This window comes from Alligator sinensis, unplaced genomic scaffold, assembly GCF_000455745.1.
Source record: "Alligator sinensis unplaced genomic scaffold, ASM45574v1 scaffold402_1, whole genome shotgun sequence".
Lineage (NCBI taxonomy): Eukaryota > Metazoa > Chordata > Crocodylia > Alligatoridae > Alligator > Alligator sinensis.
The window spans coordinates 1,485,795-1,495,897 of NW_005842089.1; positions in this window are offsets into that span (position 1 = coordinate 1,485,795).

Below are 10,103 nucleotides of genomic sequence, written 5' to 3' on the forward strand. Positions count from 1 at the left end.
GGATGGGCGTTATTAATGCAGGTTGACTGCTTTCAGCTTCTCAGATGAGTTGCCCAGTATAAATAATACAGTGCACATACCTGTACACAGGCCCCTGTGCTCAACAACATCCCAACTCACATCATCACTGGCACAGCCAGCGGCTCGTCCTCTGGTGCCCGTTGTTACAGCGATGCACCGAGCCACCTTCTCTCCGCAGAACCGGGTGAGCTGGAAACGGTGTCCAAGAAGGCCGTTCCGCCCGGCCCTGTGGATCAGTGCAGAAGGGATGCCTCTCCCTTGCTCCTTCATTTCCACTGATGGACGTGCCTGTGGAAGGACAGGTGAGATCGCCCGACTCCCAGACGGGAGAGCGCAAAGCGACTTTCTCGATCCCAGAGCCCCACCTGCTGGATGCAGCACAGCTCAGTTGTAGACGCTGCTCTTTTGCACTGGCGTGGCCTGAGGAAGGGCAGTGGAGTCCAAAGAAGTCAGAGCTGTCAGCTTCAATCTGATACAGCTGGTAATAATTACTGATGCTCTGGAGCCTGCTGGTATATTCAGCATTGACAGCAGTAAAGAGTGATGGTAACAGCTGGGCCTCACCTCCCCTGCTCTAGCCAGGCGTAGTCAGACCCGGGCATGGGCAAACCAGGCAGCTGCCCAGGACCCGGACAGAAAGGGGGCCAGAAAATGGGGGAAAAAATTACAATTGCAAAAAAAAAGTTTTAATATTGCACATATTATGGGACTAGCAATGTTATCAATGGAGAACAAACTATTTAAAGACATCAATACCACAGATGTGATAAAAACTTTTGCAACAAAAAAATCATTATCTCGGGTAAAGGGAGGCCTGATACTGAAAGTTTGCTCCGGGCCGCCAGGTATCTAGGTACGGTGCTGGGCACAGTGCAGGCAGGCACGGTGTTCGCTAGGCCTGCAGTAGCCCTGCTCACCCCCACAGTCCTGCCTTCCCTCTGCTTTGCTAGTGCCACGCTCGCTCGCGTGGCCTTGCCAGCAACCACCAGCTCTCATCTGAACTCGGTCCTTACATGGATCCAAGGGAATTATCCCATGGAGCGCAGGGAGTCTGTAAGGCAGGCCAGTATCTACCGGGGACTAGGTTTATGGCATGAGCACTAGCCACCTCAACAGCCTTAAATTGGGGTTGGATTGCCTTCAGCTGTTTTCTGCATATTGAGAGCCCTTCACAGCTCTTGCTTTTTCGATTGCAATTACTGCATTTTTAACAGGAGACATCAGACAGCGGATGTTTGTCAAACCAGCCTCCAAATATGGGGTAACTTACTGCCCACGGATATAAACCCAACTACAGTCCTGTTTACCGAGCTCTCTAATGAGGGAATTGGGGAATAAATGGAAGCATTTAATGCTGATTTGCAAAAGTCTAGATGTGTCTAAGAACAGCTGATACATTTGAACAGCTGATGCATCTACTGACTGGCAGCAGATGTCGGAGCAGGCTGTTAGGGATGCCGCCTTTAAGCCCTCTGGGCTGTTCTCTACTGCATGCTCATCATTTGAAATAGCTTACTGCATTGCTTCCCGCAGCTCCTTGAGAGACTCATTTCATTGAGCACCTCTGAATGTCATTCGGTCCTATGAGATCACTTCATGTTGTCTAAATATGGAGACACCATGCATTTTAAAACAGATCCATTTTCATGAATAAATCAATCTGAGATGGGGGGGAGTGGGGCAGGAAGCTGTTTTCCTGTCCACGGAGAATTTTTGAGATATGAGAAAAGTTTCCAGTTCTGAACTGGAGTCAAAATTTGCAATTGCAAAAATTGTTCGTAAACCAAAAATTCCTCCCCTCCCTTCCCCCCCAAAAAAGAAAAGAAATTAAGTCAAGTTATTCCAAACATTTTGTTTTGATAATCTTGAAATGTTTTGCTTTCATCACAGTCCTTTAAAACTATCCATGCACATGGATTTTGAAACGAAAAGTTATTTCGACCTAGAAAACTGAATTTCTTTCCAAAAGGGGGCATGTTTTCACAGGTTTTAAATTGGAAATTAAATTTGTCCCCATGCCAAACTCCTCCTTTCCTGCAGGTTTGGTTTCGACACACTGACACTGTCTGACCAAAGAATATTTTTAAAACATTTCCTGATCAGCTCTGCTATCCTGCCTGCTAATTCATGCATTTGTAATACCTTGTTGCTATGGCATCTAAATACTTGTAGTAGCACTTTGCACCTCCGTAATACTCGCCAGCTTCAAGCACCTTACAAATGTTAATTAAACTGCACGCCACCCATGCAAACTAGAGCCGCTCTATTCCCCTTGTTGTACAGATGAGGAACAGAGGGGCAAAAGCCAGAAATGCACAGGGAATTTTTTGGCAGTCAGGAACCTTTACCTCCTGACTCCTGTGCCTTCCCTCGAGAAGGTGGTCTTTCATTAGCATGAGTTGCAATGAAAAATAATAACAGGAAACAGAGGCTGGAATGTAAACTAGTCAGTAAAGAGCAGTACTGTGGGCATGTCTACACATGCATTGATGCGCTTTAGTTAATTCGCATTAAATCTAGTACCTCCATTGTGACGTACTAGAAAAATATGCATGAGCCTATCTTAATGTGCGTTAACTAACGAGCATGGGGCACTTTTACATGTGCTCAGGGGGTGGAGGGGTGGTGCTTTAATTAGAGCCCTTCTAATTAAAACCTTGCTGCATCTTGTGTACCAGTATCCCCATGTTTAAAAATGGCAGCGGGGGCACTTGAACTGAAGGCCATTTGATGAGCTTTAGCTAAAGTGTTCCTGCCATCTTTTTGAAGTGCAGGGACGCTGGTATATGAGGTGCTTTAATGCGCATTAAAATAGGTTAATGTGCTTTAAAGCACACATGTAAATGCGCCCATAGAGGAAAAGCTCAGCCTTAGAGCTGCACTTAGCTGGTTGCCATTCCTGTATAATATGGGATGGGTGGGTGTGTCATACTGCAGTTCACAATATACTAAATAGTTTAGCAGTCTGCCTCCAGCCCTGTTCAAAGGTTTAATAAATCAGAGAGAGAGAGAGAGAACTGGGGATGCTGATAAAGGGGAATAGGAACAAAGTCTGCTGTCTGTCTCTCTAGGCTCATTACCACAGTAACTGAGCCCGGGAGCACCTTCTCCTGTAGTGAAATCTGGGTTGTGCCTTTAGAAAGTCTGAGCGGAGAAGCCTAGAAACGCATGCAGGGGCCGCCGAGCTGAGTCTGAGATCCCACCTGGGTTACTCGGTCCGGGCTAGATGCTGTCATTGATCTGGTGAATCACAACCGGTCTGGCTGATGTTCCATCCAGATCAGCAAAGGGTAATTTGTGACTGCTGTTTGTTTCATTTTAGAGGTTTCCTGAGACGATTTAATTGCTCTGGAGTCCTGCCGAGTCACAGCAGTCCTTGGCACCTGCAGTTCTGCCTCCCAGGCCTGCTAGAGCACTCCTAGCCGGTGCCTCTTGCCCAGTTGCAACCCAAGACCCATTTGGATCTGGAAACTAGGCAAAGCAGCATGCTGAGAGTCCTGAGGGGCCAGATGCTTATACGGTACGTAGGCACACACTGACAGCCCTGGGTTCAGTCCCAGATACAGTAGCTGGAGCCACTTCCATTAAAGAATGAGGGGGAGAAGTATCCATTCTTGGTCCAATAGCGTCTCCCCACCTGGGCTCTAGGTCTTTAGTCTGAAGCGATTCACACCCGCACAAAGGAGGGCCCTGACCCCATGCTAGAGAGCAGGCTGGGCAGAGATGCTCTCCCCCATCCCTGTGGAAGCTGGGACCCCATGCAGCAAAGCATGCAAGATGCCAGGGCCAGGAGAGCCAGCCCTCAAGGAGGAGGGGGAAGTGCTTGGTTCTGGTCCCTACCCCCTGGAAGGTTTATGCATTTTAAACTACAGTCATTGGATAAAAGCCAGAAATAGGAAACTCAGGAGCAGGGCCCGGGTTGCTCGGGGCTCTCGTGGGGCAGGGCTGGAGACAGGCCTAGACCCCAGGTTTGCCATGTCATAGGCACCTGCTCCATCCACTCTTACAGTGATCCTCAACCGGGGCACCACGGCAATCTGAGGTGCCTTGAGATCCTTTCAGGGGTGCTGCAGGGTGCCACACAAGGTTAACACTGTGGGGTTTACAAACACGGTTCACAAGATAAACCCAGAGATTTCCAATAAAACCCACCGTTGTGGTCTTTCTGAGTTCTTTGCAAAAGAAAAACTTGCTCTGCTATTTTTCTGCAGTCAAAAAAAGAGTGAAAACGAAGAGCTGGCATTTTCTGAAGGTGCCACACGTTCAGCCAGGGGTGCTGAGAGTCTAAGAAAGTTGAGAAGCACTGCACTATTATATAAGAGGCAGCTGCCACTTCCAGCTAGGTGCTAGAGAGTGAGCCCTGTTCAGTTCCTCCAAAGAGTACTCGCACAGTTCAGACAAGGACTCCAAGCTTGGGATCCTGAGTGGATGGAGTGCGAGTTCCTTGCTCACCCTCCTATGCCATTGATACCCCTTGGGTATCTTTCTGCTCAGTGCAGAGACATTTCAGATTGCCCTTCTGAAGCACCTGGCTCTCCCCGGGCAGTGAAGAGAAGCTGGGCCCGTATCTCTGGGCTTGGACGTTCCACCCTGGGAGCCAGGTACCTCCACGTTCGTGCCCAGCTCTAAGGTGTCCGGGTGTTCGTTCATTGGGCATGACCCCGATCTTCACTAACTTCGAGCAGAACATCTGGAAACTAGCTCAGCTTCTTGCCTGATGTAGCAGGGAGAGGAGTCTGTGGAAGGATGTGATCGCTAGGGTTCGTGCTGTGCATGTGGACGGTGGCTATAATTACTAACCAGAATTTGGGAGGAGGAAAATGAGAGAGGACACCAAGGGACATCAGCACTGGTAAGAATCTCACCCGTTGGACGAAGGAGAATATCTTGCAGGAAGAATCAGGCCGTTGGATGTAGCGGCTCTGAGGGGCAGCGGGACCTGTCCAGTGTCAGTGCATGGACGGGGGGACCGAAGATGGCCTGGGGGTGGGCACTTGAAGAACCTGCTGCAGTAGATTTGCCAGAAGGCTAGGGCAGTAGTGGTCAGTCGGCCTCTGGAAGGAGCGTTCAACCCATGCTCCTGGCAGAGGGGAGGGCTCGGCAACCTGATCGGTGGAGCATCGTCTCCCCTCGCTGAGAACCGCAGCCGGGGCGCTGTGTGCTGGGGGCAGGAGTGGGGAGCACGGGAGGGGATTTCTGGGTGAAAGAACCGAGAAGGGGAAATAGGATTAGAGAAGTGTGGAGAAGCGCAAAAGAGGAAGGGAGTGACCCTTGTGCTGGTGACAAAACCAAGCAGTAGCAGATTTCCCAGCAGCCACAAAAGGAACAAGGCCGGCAGGAGGGATGGGGAGAAGGCCTGAGTCTCATGGATTATTTCCTACGGGGTCGCCCCAAATGGGGCTAGCACTCCACCGTACTAGCCATCGTACATACGTATAAAAAGAAGGCAGGAGGTAGGACAGGGTGGCACCTTAGAGACTGACTAGCTCAGAGAAGCGTGAGCTTTCGTAGGCAACAACCTGCTTTGTCAGATCCTATGAGACAGTGGCATAAAGGGAAGGTGGGCCCTGGCCCAAAGACTCAGAAGAAAGAAGGGAACCAAGGAGGAAGGGCTCACCCCGAAGCAGATTCTCCCGCTGACGGTGCCTGTGCACCCTTCCCATGGAGCCTGGGGCACGAGCGGGGATGAAGCCTGGGGTGGGGGCAGGTCTCAAGGCAGGAATGGGGCCTGAAGTACTCGAGCAAAACGTGCATTGCTGGAGACCCATTGCTTCCTCCATTTCACTGATTGACTGTGCCAGTCAAACAGCCAGAGCATGCCCCACTGAGTGGGGGCACAGGCAGGGGACACAGGCTGCCCCCCAGGACAGGAGCGAGAGCAGTCTCGCAGGGGAGGACAGACCCTGCATGGCGCCAGCACTGCCCCCGGCACACTGGCTACCCCAAAGGGTGCGGGGGCAAGGCAGAGCCATGCCTCAGTCTCCCCTGCCCCCTCCACAGTGGGCAGGTGCCATATTCTGCACTGGCTGGGAGGTGGCAGATCTGCTCTTCCAGCTGACGCTCCCTTGGGGACCCCAGCAGGAACCGTCCCGGACTCGGACAGACTTGTTCTGGGGACGCCTTGTGCAGTATGCTCCATCTGTTCCCCTCCAGGGCACCTCTGGCTGTGATAGCCAGCATTTAGCCCTCCCTAATTCATAAACACACTCATGCTGCTCATTAATACTTAATTGACCAAAGGGATTTTCAGGAGAGATCCCAGTTCAGCTCAGCTTCTACCAGGGACATTTCCGATGGAATCTGGGTGAGAAGAAACGAATGTGTGAAACTCCCGCAGGAGACAACGACTGCTTTGGGCACAATTAGTAACTCATCCCCGGATGCAGGGAGCTGCACCGACCCCTCCATATGGTGTATAGGTGCAATTTCCACATCACATGATTTACAGGGGGTGGGGATAGGGTTTTTCCAGCTTCTTGAAGTTCCTCTTTTAAGAAAAAAATCTGTTTACTGAGATGGCAGATCCCAGCAGAAGAAAAGTTCAGTTCCCAAGGAGCGGTTCTGTAGATGGCAGAGGACACGACGATATTTCCTGCCCCTGCGCAAAGTGGGATGAATGTTTTTAAATCCTCTAACTTCACCGCACAGCTTGGCGCTAGCTGCCAGTCGGGGTGGAGACAAGCGCTTAGGGAAAGGGGTGGTCTTTTCAAGGGTGGGTCTTACCACTGAAGGGTGGACTTGGACCTGCAGGTCCCATCGCTCGGCTCTGGAGCTTTAAGGCTAAAAGTCAGTAAATCAGCCAACCTTCACAGGAGCGTTGGCAAAAGAGTTCTCAACCTTCACTTTCTTCCCCTCATCTGAAGAGGTTTTAGCACAGAGGGGGTTTGACTGCTCAGCCTCCGACCCGTCTTTCACTGCATCTACTGTCCATGGCAATGTTGCATTCAGATTAGGCTTCCTCCTATAATCATTTTGCAGTTTAAAATTCAGTTTTGTTATTTATCTGCTCCCTGCTCCTTGTATTTGGAATAAGTCCAGCCCAGGTACTGGCTTCTAATTTCCATTTGCCAAAACCTTGGTTTTTTGCACTGGAATTTTAATCATTTTCCAGCTGATTGCTGTGTGATCCACCTACCAGATTTGCGGCTGCCCTTAGCTCCATCAGAAGCGTCCTACCTGTGCTTGCTGCATTGTGTCTAGACAGGGACTTGCTCCTTACACCACGTCCGTCACAACCTTATGTGTTTGGTTTCTGCATCACTCTTTGGTCTTGTACCTAAAGCAGATGCAAATGACTTGTCGGACGGGATGCAGTTCTCTGATTGGGGCTCATAGGTGGTGTAGGGATACAAAACATCCTCCAAATAATAATCCGATATTCAAGAACTGTGTAGATCTATTTCCCCTTCTTCTCCCCTGATGCATCTTCATTGCATTCAAAGCTGGTGTCTACACGGGGAACCCTTTTAAAGCGGTGCTTGCTGGTGGGTTGTGCCTGGTATTAAATCCTGATTAGAAGCTCTTTGCTGTGTGATTCAGCTTTTTGCTTTGACATGCTGATGATCTGCATGCGCTTCCTTCCAAAAGCGCTGCTGCAGCTGGCTGTATTTATAGAAAGCCGTTTCTGACTTTGGACTAGGGGGTTGTGGAGTGTGTTGATTTAAGCAGCTGTGTTGACTTTTATCTGCTTACCGCACATGCAAGGTCTGGGACACAAAGCGATCCCAAGCAGAAAATCTGCCAACGAGATGTCTGCTGTGGTTGAAGCTGGCACTGATCGAGGACCTTGATCCTTCTGTGATTATTTTAGATCCCAGAAATATGATTCTGCACTGCATTACACCTTATATTCATACCAGAAGGAGTCCAAAGTGGAGGAAAAACATCGCTTCTCTGCTTTCTATCGCTTAAGACCACTTCTGTGTTTAATCAGAGGCAGGATGGAGCTGCGTGGTTTCACTGGTGGATTTGCCTTGTGAAAACTAATTAAAAAAAGGAACAAGACCTTTTCTGTTCTTTTCTTTTTTGTCATGTGAGGTGACCATCCTCAACTGGGTGCTGGAGCGCTCGTACCTTGCTGCTCTGTGGCACACAATATTGTTTAAAGCGCTCTTCTACAGAGGTACATATGGTCTTCACAGGGCAGGCATCTGGGCCAGCCCCTGCCTGTATGGATGCTCGAAGGCAGGGTAGGTTTGCACCTCATAGGTTAAACAAAATAAATAGATATATCTACTTGGATAGATATCAGTATAGATCTACTTGTACAGATATAACTCTGTGTGTATATTCACACACACACACACACATATAGTATACTTGGATAGCAAAAGTATATAGTGCATTTGGATGGATAGCTATGTGTGGATAGGTTACTTGGATAGATATAAGTAGATCTTATCTAGACATTTATATGTATATTTATATCCATACAAGTAGAAATATAGCTTTCCTTTGGTTAGTCTGTCAGGTGCAAATCTACCCGGCCTTCTACTTGCCTCCAGGCTAACTCTTGTCTTCATGCGTGGTTGAGGCAAGGAACCCAGGAATCGTCTGATGGCATTCGATATGGAGAAATGCGAGGTGCTCCACCTCAGGGGGTGGGTGGGGGAACCCACATCACACTTACAGGCTCGGCCGTGCTACACACACTAGTAGCACGACCGAAAGAGACTTGGGGGTCTTGATTGACCACAAGATGAACGTAAGCCACCAATGCAATACTGTGGCCGGCAAAGTAAACAAAACTCTGGCTTGCATCCATAAAGGCTTCTCAAGCAACACCCAGAAAGTTGTCCTCCCACTTTACTTGGCCCTGGCGAGGTCGCAGCTGGAGTATTGCATCCAGTGCTGGGCTCCACAGCTCAGGAAGGACATGGAGAAGCTTGAGAGGGTGCAGAGGAGAGCCACGTGCACAATCAAAGGGCAGGAGAACAGGCCTTACGAGGAGAGGCGGCGAGCCATGGGACTCATCAGCCTGGAGAAGCGCAGGCGGCCTTAGGGGGAGGGGCGGGGAGCCATGGGACTCATCAGCCTGGAGAAGCGCAGGCTCAGGAATGACTTGGTGGCTGCCTATAGGTAGGTGAGGGGTGTGCATCAGGATCTGGGGGAACGCCTGTTTGCTAGAGCACCCCAAGGGATGACAAGGTCCAACGGTCACAAACTCCTCCAAGACCGTTTCAGGCTGGACATAAAGGAAAACTTCTTTACTGTCCGAGCCTCAAAGGCTTGGAATAGACTCCCTCCAGAAGTGCAGGCATCTACTCTGGACACTTTCAAGAAACATCTGGATGTCTGTCATGCTGGGATCCTGTGACCCCAGCTGACTTCCTGCCCCTGGGGCAGGGGGCTGGACCCGATGATCTTACCAGGTCCCTTCCAGCCCGAATGCCTATGAAATCTGTATTCAAGCACGAGCCGGGTCTCTGCTCACTAGGGGTGACATCCACCCCGCCTGCAAAGGGCTGGCAGGGCATGAGGCCAACCTCCCTCTTCCATCTCAGGCGAGAGCAGGGACGCGGGTCGGCCCTTGGCCGAGGGGGCATCTGGGTGCTCTTGCCTCTTTTGTAGCGCCTGTGCCTCAGCGGGGTCCGGGGCGCTCACGGCTTCCTCCATCCTAATGTTACGAGCGGGCGGTTTGGCATTGCCGGCCCTCCCCGCGGCTTCGTGAGCTGCAGGCTCTTGCCTGGGGCGGCACCAGTCAGGCCAGGCCTGGCCAGGCTGCCCCGGGGCGCGGCGCTGGAGGGGGCAGCTGGGCACTGCGGGACCAACAGGCAGGTCCTGGCCTCTCCCAGCTGCTTTCCCCCTGTGGGTTCACCCACTGCACACAATTGTCCGCGTACACGTGTGCACATTTGTGCACACGCTTGTCCGCGTACACGCATGCACATATGTGCGCGCACGTGCATACACATACGTGCGTGTGCGCGCATACTTGCACCCGTGCACGCAGATCCACGCGCGCACACGTGCAAGATATGCACGCACACGTGGGCGCACACACGCATGCGCACACTTTGCTCAGGGCGGGGTCGAGGTCCTGGCGGCCCGCGCGGGGGGCGGGGCGGGGCGGGGGCAGGCGC